This window comes from Cervus elaphus, chromosome 25, assembly GCF_910594005.1.
Source record: "Cervus elaphus chromosome 25, mCerEla1.1, whole genome shotgun sequence".
NCBI classification, from domain to species: domain Eukaryota; kingdom Metazoa; phylum Chordata; class Mammalia; order Artiodactyla; family Cervidae; genus Cervus; species Cervus elaphus.
Window position 1 is genome coordinate 10,881,389 of NC_057839.1, and position 19,182 is coordinate 10,900,570.

Below are 19,182 nucleotides of genomic sequence, written 5' to 3' on the forward strand. Positions count from 1 at the left end.
TCTGTGTCTGTCACTGAAGCTGCTGACAAGTTATCATCATCATTGAAATTCACTTCTACACACCATGATTATAGGAAACTCTGCTATATAACAGACAATTAAATTAGCAGACACAGTTATATTTCTAACAGCTTAAAACTTGAGATAGCACTCATAAGGATGGGGATTAGAGAAATATATACTATCAGCCAAACCCTGTTTGGACACAAACATAAACATGTTTCTATAAGAAACACTATGAAGAAGCAAAATTCATCCATGATGTGGTATAAGGAGCAGTGGTAGGTATTACAAGCTTCCAAAAGTACAACCTCTTTAGAACTAACACACACACACAGAGATTCCTGGTCTTAACACTTCATGGAGACCCTCTTTATGGGGAGGAAGGTGGTCCAAATGTTCTACTTTCTTCCCCTACAACGCAGCCCTCGGGGATATATTGCTCTCTTCCGTTCAAAATTCCATTAGGGAGAAACTCTTTCCAACCAATGAGAATTTAAAGACCCCTCTCATGGGCAGAGCTTCAAAATGTTACCAGGGCAGACGCTGCTGATTTTTGTAAAATAACCTTGAGCCCTTGAGTTAGAGGAAGAGAGCCGCCGCATCCCTGAGTGTCAGTCGGTATTTTGTAGAACATATTAGAAAGAAGTGGCGTCTTCTGTACACATCAATTCAAAAAGACATAGTCTTTAAAATCTGCATTTGGGCAAATTGGAGGCCAAAAGTAAAATTTAATCTTGAGGGTACTCAAACAAGAAGCAGATGTTCTACACAGACAAGGCTGCTCAAGGAGAGGTCAACACGGAAGATCTCAGAGGCTCCAGACTAGACCACACAAAAACAGCTCCCTCAGCCACTTGTAAAGGTTGGCTCTGGCCTCAGTAAAAAGAGATTTGGGGTTGATATAGGACTCGGGCTCCACCTCTTCATTAATTGAAGACAATTAATATCTAAATTACATTGGCTTGTACTTTGGAATGTGAGTCCAGTCACCCTCAGGTCTTTTTATCATTCCTCATCAAGTCCCAAGCTAAAAAATAAAATAAAACAAGGGTGAGGGATTATCACTTTTACCACTTGAATTGTTACAGAAGGTATCTATCTTCATAATTCAAAAACCTGAAATAAAACGTCTTAGTCATAAACAAAAGAAGTGAAAACCCTATAGGAAGAAATATAAAGAGATATCAAGGTTAAGCAGTCACTTAACTACTACAGCGAAGTTAGACTGGAGAAGCCAGATGAACAGCCCAATCACAGAGGCCTACCTGGCCGGGCCATAGAGTTAATCACTACCTAAGTGGTTTTCTTGCTTCTTGGCTCATACATTCATAGAGAGGCTGCTATTCGATTTCTTGCTTTCTGGGAACTGCCTCCCCTGTCTCCTCCATGGTTGAGAGGTTGAGGCTGAGATCCCTCTTCCTCGGCTGCTTTGGTAACCATCTCTTCTAGTCACCTCCACCTCAGCCTCCCCCTGCCCCGATTCCAGGTGTGTGCCCACCTCTGTGTTCCCGAGGAGAATGATGGGTTAGCAGTGAATGGCCGCGCCTCTTCCTGTGAGACTCTGCCCCTTCTCTTATAGAGCCTGCATGAAACAATGCCTTAGACAACCACATCACTCATTTGGCAAGCATCATTCATATGTTTTAACAGGAATTTGGCCACCAAGATTATCTGGCTCTCTTCTGGGAATGGTGAACTCAAACTGTACAGCCGAGAGATGGAACTGCCAACAGAAAAGGAAAGGGGCATTTCGCACTCAGCACAGAGCCTCAGGGAGAGTTTGGTGTTTCATTCATTCATTCAACAAATATTAAACATATACTTTTGATCAGACACTGTGCTAATCAATGGGGATAGACATGGGAAAACACAGATAAAACAAAACAGTGTCTCTTCAACAAATAATGCTGTAGCAACTGGACAGTCACGTACAAAAACGAGAATCTAGACCCAGACCTCACTGCCTTCTCTAAAATTAGCTCAAAATGAATCATAGAACCTAAGTATGCAATGCAAAACTATAAAACTCCTAAAAGGTAACACAGGAGAAAATCTAGATGATCTTGGATATGGTGATGACTTTTTAGATACATCACCAAAGCATGATCCATGAAAGAAATAATTGATAAGCTGGATATCACTAGATTAAGGACTTCCGCTCTGTGAAAGACAATATTAAGAGATAGAAAAGACAAGCTACAGACTAGGAGAAATATTTGCAAAAGATGTAACTGATAAAGGACTGTTACCAAAAAATTGGCCTTCCAGGTGGCTCAGTGATAAAGAATCCACTTCAATGCAGGAGACACAGGAGACATGGGTTCAATTCCTTGGATGAGGAAATGGCAACACAATCCAGTATTCTTGCCTGGAAAATCCCATGGACAGAGGAGCCTGGCAGACTACAGTCCATGGGGTCACAAAGAGTTGGACATGACTGAGCGAATAAGCATACATATCCAAAATACACAAAGAACTTTCAAAACTAACAATAAGAAAACAACACCCAATTAAAAAATGGATCAAAGACCTTAATAGACATCTCACCAAAGAAGATATGCAGATGACAAATAAGCATAGGAAAAGATGCTCCACATATGTCAGCAGGGAAATGCAACAATGGGATACAACTATATATCTATTAGAATGCCCAGAACCTTGACCCCCAACCACATTAAATGCTGGAGAGGACACAGAGCAACAGAAACACTCATTCATTACTGTTGGGATTGCAAAATGGTACAGCACTTTGGAAGACAGTTTGGCACATCCTTACAAAATTAAATATACATTTACCATATGATCCAGCAATTGAGTTATTTAGTATTTGCCCAAAGGAGTTGAAAACTTTTGCCCACACAAAACCTCTGCATATTGATGTTTAAAGCAGCTTCATTCTTAATTACTAAAGCTTAAAAGAAACCAAGATGTCCTTCAGTAGGTAAATGGATAAGTAAGTTGTGGTATATAACCTTACTGCATGGACAATGGAATACTATTTAGTGCTAAAAGGAAATAAGCTATCAATCTGTGAAAAGACATACATACTAAATGTTAATTAAATGCATCATAAATATGTTACTAAGTGAAATACTCCAGTCTGAAAAGACTTCATACTGTATGATTCCAACTTTATGACATTGTGGAAAAGGCAACCTATGGAGAGAGAAAAAAGATCAATGGTTTCCAGGGACCATTAAAATCCAAAGAGGCAACACTTCCTCAGTCCACTAAGGATTAATTAGAGAAGAGAGCTAACAAACACAGAGAAAGATTGGGAAATGGTCCAGGTGAGAATTCCCTGTGGTCTTAACAAGTGGTTCTTAATCATTTTTCTGGTGCAATTACATATAACAGATGACATTCATAATGGGCTATGACCAGGTACATAATATGAATTATAACAAGAAATGCCAAATAACAATGGCTTAAAGAAGAACCTCTCTATCTCTTTCGTGATATAGATCTCTGTCTATTAATAGAGTTCTGGGCTGGAATACAGCTCCATGGTAATCACTAACCTAGAATTCATCTGTCTTTACACTTTACCACCCTGAAGTGTGGCTTCTAGTCTACTCATGACCCTAAATAGCTGCTGGAGATCCAATCATTGCATCCACAATGCAAGCCAACAGGAAGAAGGAATCCAAAGTAGGACCCAAGAGTTCCTTCTCAGCTAAGTCAGCTCCCTTTAAGCAAGCTTTCTGGAAGTCCCAGGCACGATTTGCCCTTCTATTTCATTAGCCAGAACTTAGCCCTATTGCCATATTTTGCTGGAAGAGAGGCTGGGCTTATTGACACCATAAATAAAACAGAAGTTTTACCTGAAGAAGACAGACTTGGGGGAAGCAGCTAGGTCTGTTTCTGCCAGGGTTATACATAATTCCCAAAGCACTAACTCCAACTTCACTTCTTTCTCTCTCCCTCAGGTATGTGCTTGACTCTGAGAGGAACATTATTATAGGGCCAACCTTGAAACTGCTTCAGTTGACTATTTCAAAATTACCATTTACAAACTTTGGGATTTTATGTTCTATTGTCTAGATCCACATCAACGTCCACTGTAATTGACCAAGGTGTGTTGCCGTGAAGTCTGAGAGAGCACTGCCTATATAAAGTAGGTAGCTGTGTCTATGGAGGAGAAACGGAGCCAAGAAGATGTGAAGGAGAAAGTGATAGGATGAAATTTTGCAGCCAAATATCTATCTTTTAGACATGAAGAGATATGGTAAGTGAAAAAAAGAGTAGTTTAGTAGCTCCTTCTAGGAATGTCAGCAATGTGGTTGGGGTGGTTGTAATGGAGACGCCCTAGCTAAATGCTCTTGGTTTTGGAGATTCTCACATGGCACCCACTGTGGCCATCTGCTTCTTTCACAACCCACAGCAGACCATGCCTCCTGGATCTCATGCCTCTGTGTAGTCCCCCCCTGGGATCAGGGCTGCCCTGTGACCACTTTAACCAGAGCAAAGCTGTGCCAGTGGCCAGACTAGTTTTAAGAAGGCCTGGAAGTTTCTATTTTTGCTTCTTGAATATTTCAAGCTGCCACGAAAAAAAGTCTGGCTACTCTGCTAGAGAAACCATGTGCAGAGATTCAGCGGAGAGGCCACGTCGAGAAGGAAAAGCCCTGAGACTCCAAGAAGACTGGCAGTCTAGTAATCTCAGCATCCAGCAAAGACCAGATCCCAGCATCCCTGCCAGCTGAGTGCATCCACACGAGGACCACAGGCAAGCCCAGATTGAATCATGAGTGGCTGTTGTTTTATGTCACTATGTTTTGAGGTGGTTTATACTTAGCAATAAATAACCAAGACACCACTAGCTCCCCAAACATATCTACAGGCTTGAGTTGGGACCCTGGCCAACGTGGCTACTATATCTTGTGCTGTTACTGCGGTGGCTGTTGAGACAGCCCCGGCTGGACTCTGCTACTGTAGCTGAGAGATTCGGTGCCCTCTGGGTCACTCCATGACCTCACAGCCCTGAATTCCACCTTCTTCCAGATATTCCTCCTGACTCAGACAAGCCAACCGGAAGCGTTTCTCACATGAGCACCCCTGCCCTTTCCAGTTTCCCAACAGGAATTTGTGCCACCCTTTCCCCATCTTTGGACCCCACCATGAAAGCCAGCCCACTGTGTATGGACACACACACACACAACACAGGGAGTCTTAACTGCAAATAGGTCAAGTCTTGTTCAGGAACTGTAGCCAGAAAAATGAGTTCTGGCATCTCCCACTGGAATCTGGAACACATTTTTCCATAAAAGCAGTATTATAGATGATTTTAGGTTCTGCCGTACTATTGGAACTAGAGTTCAGCTACATTGCTAGTTAAATAAACATTTAGGGGCTGCTCTGGGAACATAATTACCTTTTATAACATTGTCCTAATGGGAAACAAGATCCAAATATCTGACTTAAGAATGAACTTTTGGAAGCAAATGGGTTATAAATTAGAAACTCTTATCCTATGTTGAATACCAATTATATAGCAGATGCTGTGGGGTAAGTAGGAGAAGAAAAATATGAGTGTGGCCTCTTCCAAAGAAGTTATACTTTGTTTGGGAGAGAGACAAAAACACATACGAGACAATAGACAGGCAAGGCCATCTATAAGCGAATCTAAACTTGTGTGAGATTGATCAGCAAGTGCCTCAGTTATAAAAGCAAGCCTGGAAGTTCTTCTTCATTGTTTATTTACAACAGCTTCCAGACACCTGTTTGCAGAAGTCTAGTGGACACATGTTGTTCACAATTACCCAGGAGCTGTTTTCTGTTAACAGGAAAGGAGTGGGCAGTATAGGGAGCATCTGTTTTCACCTAGATGTTTAGTAACGGGAATAGATGGGTCCTGGGGCTTAGGAACTCACTGTAGGAGAGCAACAGTCAGGTGGCTTGATGCAAACTATTGACAAATAGATGGCCAGTAATTTCTACAGCAGAGATGGTTTTATTCAGGATTAGCAAAGCGTGGCAATCTGGGTCCATAACCATGGCAAGCTCCACAAGTCCCCTCCCCGACATGCAGAGGGCTCATGTATAATGGGTAACTGAAACTGGGAGGGCTCCAGTAAGCAGATCCCTTGGAGGAACAGAGAGTTCAGAGAATAGTGGCTTTTCATTGGCCGGGTTGTGACAGTCTCTCGCTGGCTGAACTCATACCAGGCACGAAGGGGAAGTCTTTCTTCTTCCTGTGAGGTTCTGCTATAGTTACAGGGCATGACAGCTCCCCCTTCTGAGTGCCCAACTCTTTTTTTAATACATTACTGACTGGGGGATTTTTGCAGAAACTAATGCCTCTGGTGGCTCAGTCAGTAAAGAATCTGCCTGCAGTGCAGGAGACTTCCTGCAGTATAGGAGACCAGAGTTTGATCCCTGGGTTGGGAAGATCCCCTGGAGAAGGAAATGGCAACCCACTCCAGTATTCTTGCCTGGAGAATCCCCATGGACAGAGGAGCCTGGCAGGCTACAGCCCATAGTGTCGCAAAGAGTTGGACAGGACTGAGCGACTAAACCACCAAATCAGTGCCTGTGGTATTCATATATCTCTGGCCAATAACGTGTTAATTGGGGGTTTCTGCTTATTAATTTATATTCAACCCAGGAATCCTTACCACTGTCCTCATGAAGGGCTACCCAGAGACCCCACCTCGGTGTTTCTCAGGGTGCGATCTAGGAGCATCTGTGTCAGAATCCCGTGGAGGGCTTACTTTGTATATGCGTGCTTAGTCGCTCAGCCGTGTCCTGCACTTTGTGACCCCATGGACTGTAGCCCGCCAGTTTCCTCTGTCCGTGGGATTTTACAGGCACGAATACTGGAGTGGACTGTCATAGCCTCCTCCAGAAGATCTTCCCGACCCAGGGATTGAAACCATGACCCTTGCATCTCCTGCATTGGCAGGTGGATTCTTTACCACTAGCGCCACCTGGGAAGCCTGTGCGGGTTACTAAAAATGCTGATTCTGGGTTGCACCCCAGATCTACTGGTTGCTTGGGAATCTGCATGAGTGATCAGCCCCTCAGCTTATTCTTATGCTGATGAAAGTTCAAGTTGCTATCACCATTAAAGCCACCCCAGAGATGGAATAATCCTGCTCATAGACTCAGGAGTGCTTCCCCTGGAAAGCTAAGGGAGATCTAGAAAAGTCTTCCAGGCCCCACCTGGGTAACCTCACTGCTACCAGCCAAGTTCCTGGGATAAAACAAACATGTTCAAAGAGCCAGGCATGGAGTGGGGCCTTTCGCACACTCTCTCCCCACTCTGTGCTCTGTTTCCATCCCAGCCAGAGCACCACACAGACACTGCAGACATGTCTAATGTATCTGGACTGAAACTCAGCATCTGTTGGAAGAAAAATGAGGTTTTCCAAGCAGGCCTTCTTTGAAGTGGGACAGTGCCAAGTGGAATGGGGCCTCTCAGGTAGCCCCCTTCACAAGGAAACATACAAGTCAGTTTCCCCAGGAATAGAAAATGTGCTCTGAGCAAGACTCCAGGATTCATACGAGAGCCCGCTGCACGCTGTGCTTGGGTCTTCTGCCTCTGGCTCTGCCGTCAGGACCATCCTGCAGCCTCCAGGGCCTGAGGGCTCCTTACCTCGTGTGGTCACCCCAGGGCAAGCACCACTGCACATGGGACTGTGTGCCGATTTTTATCACTAGGGCGAAATTACCTTACAGACCATTTTTAGAGTGAGGCATCCATGCCCATGTGATGGGATACTTTCGAGGTAAGAGTTGCTGCTCCTGGCTTCCCCTCCCACATTCACCCATCTCTCTAGTGCTTGAGCACCTAAACATCCTCTCTCCCATGCCTCTAGGAAGGGATGCTGTTACCCAAGCAAGGATGACAAAGGCACCAAACTCCTGACTCCTCCCTCGTAGAAGCCCAGGCATAGGATACAAATAAAAGTTTGGATAGATACGTAATTAGCTAAAGCTATTTTCCATTCCTTCCAGTACCAGCCCTTCTTCCCGGGACTAGGGAGAATAGTCCAGACCAAGGGAAGGAAGATGCCAGTCCAGTGGATCACTGCATGATTCCCTTCCCCAGCACTGGCCAAGTCCCAACTGAGCTTGAGAATCTCAGTGGATGAGGAGCCTGTGTCCCAGTCCCTGGGAAAGCACAGGGAAAAGAAAGGAAATAGTGAAGGATCTTGAGCAGCCCCACCACCTCTGAGGCCCCCCAGTACTGTGGGAGTACAGTTAAATATGTTCAAGAGGAGGAAGTGGCTGGGAAGCGCACAGTCTAGATGGATGTCAGATGTTTGGATGGCACAACATGCATCTCAGGAAATGTCATCCTGAAAAGAGGACTCAAATTCACTTCTCCATTTCCCCAAGGCCTTAGAACTGTGATCACCGGGGACGGAGACACAAGCCTGGACAGGGCACAGGAAACCTGAATTGCCTAGGATTTGTATGTTGCCACCCCCTGGAATGAGGGCTTGAAATGGATGTGAAACACAGAGAGGTCCAGGAAGGCTGAGGAAAGTCACCCTTCTCACATCTTTACGTTTCTGCTATATTGTTACGAGCTTTAGAGCATTTCTAGTGTCATACAGTTCATGTTAAATGAAACTTCTTCACTGTCCTAGAATTTGAACTTGGGTCTAGTAGCTAAAAGTGTGTGCTCTAGAGACAGACTGGAGGGTTTGAATCTTTGCGCTGCCATTACCTTGAGCAACTTGCTCTCAGATAGTTTCCTAATCTGATTTTAAGGTTAATTCATACACAGGGCTTAGAGCAGCACCTGGCACATAACTGGCCTTGCTCAATTAGAGTTAGGACGGCTAACTCTTGCTCAGTTCAGAATATTACAGAATAAATTGTGCATATTGTTCCACTCGCTGTTTCCCTTGGTCATCAGGGGGATTTGTCATTGAACTTAACCATGAAAATGTCAACTGTCTCAGGTGGCGCTAGGGAGAACCTGCCTGTCGATGCAGGAGACATAAGAGTCGTGGGTTCAATCCCTGGGTTGGGAAGAAGATCCCCTGGAGAAGGAAATGGCAACTCACTCCAGTATTCTTGCCTGGAGAATCCCATGGACAGAGGAGCCTGGTGGGCTACAGTCCATAGGGTCGCAAAGAGTCAGACATGACTGAAGCAACTTAGCATGCACAAGGACAGAAAATTATTTTTAAATGAATTATTAGGTGGGAAACAACAGGCCTTCCCTCCCATTTGGTACTCTTTCTCATGTATTTTTTAAGGGAAATTCTTGGTGTTTCACATATTTTCTTCTTTGACAGCTTCTTTTATGCCTGCCTGATTTCTGGATATGGAAGACCACCCTTCTGTCTGAATGACAGCAGTCATTTTATATCCAGGCCAAACATTCAAGAAGCCTGTGAAAACAAACATGCCCAGTATAGTCACAACAGTGTGCGGGGATTTGTATGCACAGCAAGGAGGGCCCAGGTCTACCAGAGAGCACTGCTGCTTGGATAATGCACATTGTTCAAGCTCATCTAAGAAGATGTCCTTGGAAAGCATGTAAACTCACTTGCGCCAGCTTATGGAAAGCCTAACTTCTGTAAGGCAGGCCCTCAAGTGTGAAGGTTTTGAGGGTGCATGGCTGGTCACCTGGACTCAATTTGCTTTCAGCAAAAGTTTGATTGACACTTACTGCCAAGATGCATACGTTTGTTTTCTAGATTAGCAGTCCAGAGTCACCTCACCTGGCAATGCCAAATGAAGCTGCAGATATGAACAAGTGGACACAGAAAAGGCTTTGCTCAATCCCATGGTGACTAGACCTTCATCCTATCGCTAGTTTTCAAGAGAGAGCTGAGGCTGAACTGCCTTGAGCAGTCCACTTTGGAAAACTCATTTTTATCTACCCTAAATGTCTATTGTATGTAGATAGCTTCCCCAACATTTCCAAATCACACTAAAATCATCGCAGGCACCTCACTGACCGGCTGCTGGGTCACTGTGAGGCCGTACACCCAGTGCTGGGATTGGTCACAACTTTCTGAGAGGCCAAGAATCACAGCCCTCCCAGGACTGAGCAGTCTTTTTAGTGTTGCTCTCCTAGACACCAACATATCCACATCTATAAACATGCTTGAAATATGTATTATATATTCTATTCCATATGGACCACCGAGTTAGTCATGATAATACTAATAGCTCATATTTCTTGGCTCCTGACTCTGCCTCAGGCGTTACCTCAAGGGCTGGTTCATGCGTATGTCATTAGTAGAGCTGTAAATGGTCCCATGTTCAGAAGAGCCCTGTACTTGGGGTTTAATAGTCTGTGTTCCGACAAGATTCTTTATAATTTTATCTTTGAATTTGCATTTTGTAAGTGACATCCAATGAGACAAAATAGTTTGCACCAGGGTCTTAGAGAATCTTTCTGCCTCCCACGTTCTCGCTTCCTCCCCATCAGCAGGTTCTCACCCACCTACTCTCTTGCTCCCTGGTGCCAGAACACTGTCCCACCACCCCACCCCTACACAGTAACCACTGAGGCCCTCCACCACCCCCCCACCCCATCACAAGGAGATACAAGTGCATGTACTTTGTGTCTTCAGCCAGGGCAGCAACCATCCCCACTGCCTCATGAAGCCCCATGGGCACTCATCAGGTGACTCTGCTGGGGCAAGTTTCTTGCCCACCCCTGACCCAAGTACTAGTTGAGCTCTTTGAAGAGGTTTCATTCCCTTGGAGAATCACCTGTTTGCTGTGGGTTGACCAGAAGACCCATGAGAAGGGACGGTTCCTGGTCCAATTTCCTCCCTTCCAGCTGACAGCTGGCAGTTGCTGGGCTGTGCATGGGTGCCAAGTTACAGAAAGGGGTCCTCAGGCATCTGTGAGAGCCTGTGGTTACCCAGCATGCATCTATAACCACACAACTATCACTGAGTGAGGCCAGTCATGTACATGTGCTGCTCTAAGTCCTTCATGTGAATTAACTCACCACCTTACAACCAGTGAGGAAAGTGAAAGTGAAAGTCTCTCAGTCATGTACAACTCTTTGCAACCCCATGGACTATACTGTCCATGGAATTCTCCAGGCCAGAATACTGGAGTGGTTAGCTGTACCCTTCTCCAGGGGATCTTCTCAAACCAGGGATCTAAGCCAGGTCTCCCGCATTGCAGGTGGATTCTTTACCAGCTGAGCTACTAAGGAAGTTCACAGAGAGTAATTTGCCCAAGCTAATGCTCAAAACCACAGGAGAAAGAAAAAATGTTTATATTTTAGTGTCTTTAGTGACACATTTTTTCCTGCTTTTTGAACAAGGAGTCCTGCATTTTCATTTTGCATTGAGCCCTGTAAATTGTGTAGCCAACCCTGTTCCTTTTAATGTGACTTGTGGTCACAAAGCCACCAGCAATGGAGGTGATATTGAAACCCATGTAGATCTCCTTGGAACCTGTTAACAACTCTTGCTATATCACTGTCAAGTTATGGGCCGGTGGGTTGTACAATGGTCCCCTCTGTTGTCTTAACCCTGACTCTTTGCACAGCTGAAAACGTTTTCTCCTCTGTATGAACCATAAAATCTGTTCACATATCCCTGGAAAATAGAAGTGATAGAAGTGAGCATTGGCAAGGTGGGAAAAGAAATAAGACCGCATTGAAGCCGTAAGAATAGAAGGGAGAATAATCAAAAAGGCACCATCATGCACAGAAAGCAAGAGCGAAAGCTTCTTGGAAGTTGTGGGTCTTTCCAATTGCACCCGAGTGCCTTGCCAACTGTCAGCAGCGCTGCCTGAGCAGATGGGCAGGTGCAGAACCGTGATGGTGAGGGACATCAGGACAGCTCTCTGCCAGCCACATTTCTCTCTCAAGGTGTCCTAGTCATCTGTTAAATGGCTGAGCACTTTTATTAAGCATTTTAGAGATTTTCTAATCTATTCAAAGTGTTTAGATTTTACATTTCTGAACAGATGGTGAAAAGGGAGTGCATGTGTATGTTGTTGGAAATGTGTGAGGAGGCAGGAGGTGGATGATGAAGCAGAGGTAATTTTAAGATATTGAGAGCAAGATCGAGAGGTGCAGCAATGGATGACCAGCTTTTCTTGCCCACCTCTTGCTTCATTTATGCTTTAGCTGTGTTCCGTCTTTCAACTCTGTGGAAGCCATACACAACATATAAAACATTAAGCTTTAAATGTGGATTCATGAAGATGGCAGTCCTCACTTTGGAGAACTGCTGTTGGAGGCAGGGATCCTCTTAATTCTGGGTACTTGGCTTTCTGCATCCTTCATTGTTGAAGCTTGGGATAGAAGGAAGGACATGAGACAGGAAGAAGAACTTTCTCATGGCAAGAGGAAGAGGTTGCTTTGGGGAAGATTTTGTGAGGTCAGAGAAAACTAAGCAGATGGGTAGCACTGCTTAGTTGGAAAGAATCAATTAAGCATGCTGTGGGCTTCTGTTTAACAAGTGCTTAACAAAATTCACCTGTTTATAATCAAATCTCGGCAAACTGAAAATAGAAGAAAACTTACTCAATCTGATGAAAGGATCTACAAATTAATCTAGAAGTAACATAGTACTTGAGCATGATAAACTGAAAGCTTCCTTCTGAGATGCAGATCAAGGCAGGAATGCCTATCGTTATTATTTCTGTTCAAAACTGGACTAGAGAGCTTAGTCAATTTCTAAAAAAATAATAGGCATGTGTATCAGAAAGGAAGATTTTTATTTTTTATTAAAAAAATCTTTATTTTTCAGATGACATCGATGTTTACATAGAAAATCCTAAAGTATCTATGAAACACCTACTATAATCAATAGGTGAATTTAGCAGGTTGCAGGATGTAAAACCAAAATACAAATACACTACCATGTGTAACATAGACGGCTAGTGGGAACCTGCTGCATGGCTCAAGGAGCCTGGCTCAGTGCTGTGATGACCGAGACGGACGGGAAGGCGGTAGGAGGGTGAGAGGGTGGCTCAAGAGCCACCTCTGGATATATGAATACATATAGCTCATTCACTTTCTTGTACAGTAGGAACTAATGCAGCATTGTAAAGCAATTAGGACAGAATTTTAAAAAAATAAAATAATCCTTTGTTTGTCTATATAATGTAGCAAATAAATGGAACGTGAAATAGAAAAAAATTCCCTTTACAATAATATCCCAAAAATTACTTATGTAAAACTTTAACAAAAGACATTTTATACATTTATGTCAATAAATATTTATAAAATATTGCTACAGAAATTAAAGAAGAGCTAAATAGATAAAGAGATATTGATTCACAAATAGGCCTCCCTACACACATGGCAAGGAGAGAATGAAGGAAGGGGCACATCACTCCAGACTGGTAGGTGGCAAGTTTAATAAGCAAGGGAACTTCACTTACACAGCCATTAGATGAGTCGATCTCCCCACCACCCAGCAGAATCTTAAAAGTTCGTATGGAGGCCTTACCGGGCTTCAGTCATGTGTACCATTGTGCTTGCATGGTCAGTCACTCGGGCATGTCTGACTCTTTGTGACTGCATGGACTGTAGAGCCTGCCAGGCTCCTCTCTCCATGGAGTTTCCCAGGCAGGACTACTGGAGTGGGGCTGCCATTGCCTTCCCCAGGGATCTTACTGACCCAGGGATCAAACCCTCATCTCCTACATCTGCTGTATTAGCAGGCAGATTCATTACCACTGAGCCACCAAGAAAGTCCCATGTGTACCATCAGACAGTCTTAATAACATTTTACACTCTCAAGACTGCATCCTTGAAAATGGCTCCCAAGATAGAAATGGTGGGCAGAGTGGATATTCCAAGGACAGAGGAGGAGGCAAAGAGATTCTGATTGCCAAGGTTCATCTCAAGGATCAACCCACAGTCACGTTTTCTTAATGACCTTCTCCAATGAGAGATTTAATGTTTTCATAGACTGAAGGACCCAATAATTTAAGATCGATTTTTATCTTATTCTATAGATTAGATGCAATTCATATAAAAATTCTATAAGGCTTTTTGTGAAAATTTAAATGTTCTTTCTAAAATCTGAGCAAAAGACCTAGCATAGCCAAAACAATTGAAGTTAAAAAAAAAAAAGAGCAAAACTGAAGAACTCTCATCGTCTGATTTCCAGACTTACTATAAGGTCTTCAAAATTCTGATACTGGTGGAAGAACTGTCCAACAGATTTATAAAACAAAATGAAGAGTTTAGAGTTAGGCCTGCATGTATATGATCAACTGATTTTTATAAAACTGTCAAAGCAAGTCTATGAGAAAAGTTAAATTTTTAAAAATGAATAATGCTGGGAAAACTGGATAAATGTATGGGGGAAAATGAACTTTTACCCCTAAATCATACCACTTCCCAAAATTATTTTAAACTGAGTCATAGACTTTATAAAAAGGTGAAGCTATAAAGCTTTTATAAGAAAATGTTGGAGAATATCTTCATGATTTTAAGTGCTGAGAAAAGATTTACTAGAGAGACTGAAAAATTACTAGATATAAAATAAAAAATTGATAAATTAACACTCCTACTCACTGAAAACACATTTATAAAATAAAAAGATAAGCCAGAGACTGGGAGAAGGTGTTTGTAATATATATAGCTAACAAAGGCCTTGTATCCCAAACGTATAAAGAACTATGAATCAATAACAAAACAACAAAAATTCAATATAAAATGGGTAAATGACTTTAACAAACACCTCACTAAAGAAGATAATCAGATGACCAATAAGCACATGGAACACTGTCAACATCACTAATCAGGGAAATATAAACAACAACTGCAGTATGGTATTGTGAATGTATTGTTAGCTGTTCTTGTGAGCATGATGAATGAATGCAAGCATGCTAAGTCACTTCAGTCATGTCCAACTCTTGGAGACCCCATGGACTTTAGCCCACCAGGCTCCTCTGTCCATGAGATTTCCCAGGCAATAATCCTGGGATGGGTTGCCATTTCCTTCTCCGGGGAATCTTCCCAACCCGGGGATCAAACCCGGTCTCCTGCATCTCCTGCATTGCAGGTGGATTCTTTACCCACCTGGGAAACCCCTCCCTTCCCCCTGCCTTTCCATAATTAAAACCTCAAATTCTCATACTTTTCTGGAGGAAGGGAATTGATCATTTTAAATTACTTATAAATATGTAGTTTAGAGGAATAGAATGTCATGCCTGGTTTCAAAAATATTTTCAAGAGGCTTTTACTTTTTTTGCCTTTGTAACAGAGAATGTGTGAGCTCCTTTACTTTTGACTCACTTTCTAGAAGTTCTGCTCTCTTCTTAGTCCTTGGATTGCATTTTAACTTCTGTCTGAAGTCAACAACGTCTCCTTAAAAACAAGTCAAGTGTCTTCCATGGTTGTTGAGTTGGCAGGGGGGACTGAAAGCCAGAGTAGTTCTCTAAAAAATGAAGCAGGTCCAGAGTTTGCTGGTTGGAGTCCTTCTATGGAAATTCTGGCTCCATTCTCTCTACATGTGTTGGAGGACAATTTATAGCAGTCAGTAAGGCAGCCAGGAAAAGATTTAGGTTTTCTCTCTCCCATGCACATAGCATGATTACTGGGATTAACTGAAGACTAATTTTTTTTCCATTTGGCCAAACTTGAACATGTGAGAAAATCAAACAAATGAAAAAGAAAAAAAAATCAGTGACCAAGTTAGCAAAGAAAAACAACCTTCAGGTGACATGTTAGCAGGCTGCTCCACTCCAGATGCCAGATGGAGGGACCAACCAGGTGGCCTCCACCAGGCTGTTCCTAAACATGGAATGATCTAAAGAGTGAGGTTTGGGTCTTGGGGTCTGACTTTCTTTAAGCTACAGTGGAGTCGGAGTTGGAGTAGGGCTGGAAGGTAGCTTTTTGTTCTTTACTATGTGCCTATTACGATCCCACTTTGGAATCAGTGTTCCATACTGAACCAGTGTAGAATGTACCAGCAGAGTCGGCCCCAAGGTGCACCTCTTTTCATACAACCAACAAGTCCTTTTGGATGTTGACCAAAAGTTCATATGACTTATTTTGTAACGTATCACTGTCCTTTTCCATTGGGCTAAAGAGAGAAATGGTTCTCTCTGAAAGTATATTCATCTGAATCAAATAAAATGGCCTTTATCCAGAGGCCATTGTCTCATAAGCTGAACCATCTGGCACAATGCTGAAACACCAGAAGTAGAGTTTTCACTACCTAAAAATTCCTATCATGTAGTATTTGTACTGAACTTCACGAGATGAGTCATGGGCTACACCCTTGCCCCCTTGTGCAACATGAGCTGATTTACTTGTGTTGTAAACATAATTCTCTTTACTTTTATGTTTCATTCGTTTGGAAGACGAGACAAGGACGAGGAAAAGAGCAGATTGAAGAAGACAGGTAGGCATTATCTGCCAGGATATAAGCTTCATGAAGGCAAAGACTTGGCCTGTTTTGTTCACTGCTGAAATCCTAGGATCTAGAATAGTCCTAGGCTTGGAGAAGGTGCCAAGTAAATACTTGCTAATTAATGCGAGCAATGGAAAGCATTGGCTTTTACAGACCATCTGCTAAGGAATAGTAGGAAAAAGAAGAAGAGAAGAGAGGGCAAAGACAGAAGAGATCTCCTAGAGCACATTTGTCCAAGAACAGTTTAAGTAGCATCAAAAAATTCGACATACTTTGAGAGCTCTTGAGAACATCATTGTTTTACCCGTTAAATAATGATGATGATAGGATGGCTGTTTATCACGATAAACTTAAATCATCAAGACATCAGAATAAATAGAAATTAAAACACATCCATATCCTCCTTTCAAGGCAGAGGAAAAACACAAAATACCTGAAAAATATTTTTCAAAAAAATGATTGCAATTGTTTTAAATTGTTAAAACTCAGGTTTTCTAAATTTTACATTTCCACATATATAGAATACAACTTAGCCTAATGACAACAGATTCGCAAAGTTGATAGATAAGTTGCTATATTAGCAAAGGCACACAGCACACGTGTGCCTCTGCTCCATCCCCTTCTTACAGCTAGAAGGATCGCATCCTCTGACTCCCACATTCCCCTGGGATTTTGCAGATGCAGCTCAAGGTAATGTGGCCGTTCCTGAGAGAGGGGGCGACCCCATGGGACTGAAGCTTTCTCTGAACTTCACTTGTATAGAGCAGTGATTCTTTTTTAAGCAATGTGGGAAATCATGCCGCTTCGAAAGCCAAGCACCAAAAGTAGGGAAATCTACCCAGAATTAAGCCACAGGTTTGGCTGGTTTTATGTTTGCTCTCAGCTTGGCTTTCTCTAAGAAATGCTAAGATTTTTTAAAGGAATTTTGAAAGGAAAAGTTTAAGGTTAAAAAAAAAAAAGCCAACCCATGAATGATTTTCCAACCTCTGGAAAAAGTAACCAGAAATCAGAACCTAAGAAAAATCCAAGATCCTTCACAGAACACAGAGAGGCGAGCACCCTATCTGTGTATCCTTGGCCTATAATAAGCCTCTCTGTTAACGCTCTTTGGGAAGGTCAACCAACAGCTTGGTGTTTCACAATCATGGGGTAAAATGAAGGGAAAAAAACCTGTATTAAAAAGAAAGTTCATGAATAGCAAGTTTATATGAATTGTCCCTATGTATATTTACTTACAACCTAAAAATATCCTTTGGGAAATCTTAGAAATAAAGTGTTTATTTAATTGTCTGAAACTGGAATAAAAGAATGGGTGAGCTGGAGGACTCCTGTGGATGTGTGGTCCAGCCACTCTCGGCATCAGCATTTCTATGATGGTGAGGGGCAGTGCAGGCATGCATGCTAAGTCGTGTCTGACTCTTTGCCAGGCTATGTACTGTAGCCCACCAGGCTCCTCTGCCTGCGGGATTCTCCAGGCAAGAACACTGGAGTAGGTTGCCATGCCCTCCTCCAGGGGATCTTCCCCACCCGGGAATCAAATCCACATTGGGGTGCTAGGTTGGAAGGTCAAAAAGGATGGGAGGGATCTTAGAGTGAGATCCTATCACCTAACTCTGAAAGTTGGGAGGGAAAGAGCAGACCCTTGGTGCCAAGAAAGTGATTAGAACAGTTGGAGATGCTGTAGGTCTCTGTTGCTTTGGTCTGCCAGCACCTTCTTTCCTTGGGGCAAGCGGGGGGAGGCATGCAGGGATGTCCCTCACACGCCACATGATAGTAGAGGGGTTAATTGTAGGTCCTCTCTGTCTTAGCTTGAGGTTCCCAGAAGCAGATCCTGATACAAGGTTTCAAGGGCAAGTAGTTAACAAACTACTTCCCAGGCTTCCCAGGTGGCGCTGGTGGTAAAGAACTCGCCTGCCAATGCAGGAGATATAACAGACTTGGATCCCTGGGTTGGAAAGATCCTCTGGAGGAGTGCATGGCAACCAACTCCAGTATTCTTGCCTGGAGAATCCCGAGGACAGAGGAGCCTGGTGGGCTACAGTCCAGGGGGTCACAAAGAGGCAGACAGGACTGAAGTGACTTAGCAACACAGTTTGTTCATGAGGCAAGGCCAGCTAACACTGGTAAGAGAGTGAGGACCTGAGACAAGAGAGGGAAGGAATTCAGCCAAGGCTGTGTCTTTAAGCTAGTGAGCTCTGTGGGCATGGAGCTGACACCACCTGGGGAACCCAGGCTTGGCCCACATGCAGGGCCAGAGGACGGCGGTCTTGATCCACCAACTCCCTGGTTGGGGGCAGATGGCAGGCACTTCTGGCCTACCTTGCCTGAATGCCAAAGCCCTCAGGCAAAGAGAAGCAGGGCCTGACACTTAGATGCGTAGCAGGTGAGCCCTGAAAGGGACAGGGCCAAGGGGGCAGGGTGGGGGTAACTGACAGCATCTGCTGTACCCTCCCTCTTCGCCTGCTAGAAGCCAGTTCCAGCAGAGCTCACATGGCCAGTCTGGCTTGGGTGCATGACCAGTGCAGGGCCAATGCAAGTCCTTCCCTTTTTTCTGTTCATGGAAAGACACATGCTCTCTTTCCACTGTGGTTGCTGAGTGAGGTCGGGGCAGCCTAGAGTAGCCATTAAGGCCCCTTTCCTGGCGCCTAGGAAACCTTATTTGTAGAAGGAAAGAATGAGGCCAATAGACAGGAGAAAGAGATGGAAAATAAGAGAGAGAAAAGTCACAATATTTTCATTTGAACCCTTGGACCCAGCTTGACCTGAAGCCAGCTTCATTTCTGGACATCTTAAATATGAACTAATACATTCCTTTTGTTCTCTTGCTTTAGCCAGTTTTTATTTGTAAGCAAAAGGGTTTAGCCTA

General features: G+C 43.4%; 1 long non-coding RNA gene across 2 annotated transcripts in view; it reads left to right on the plus strand.

Annotated features, from left to right (window-relative positions):
- The window catches only part of LOC122683854, a 65,163-nt gene extending 47,468 nt beyond the window's left edge, over positions 1-17,695 (plus strand). Inside the window, exons 4-5 of one of the 2 annotated variants that reach the window (XR_006337844.1) lie at positions 4,048-4,231; positions 9,255-17,695. This is a non-coding gene — a long non-coding RNA (uncharacterized LOC122683854). Of the gene's footprint in view, positions 1-4,047; positions 4,232-4,387; positions 5,437-9,254 lie in introns of those variants that run through there. The other variant, XR_006337846.1, reaches the window with a different exon arrangement.
- The last annotated feature ends 1,487 nt before the right edge of the window (positions 17,696-19,182 follow it).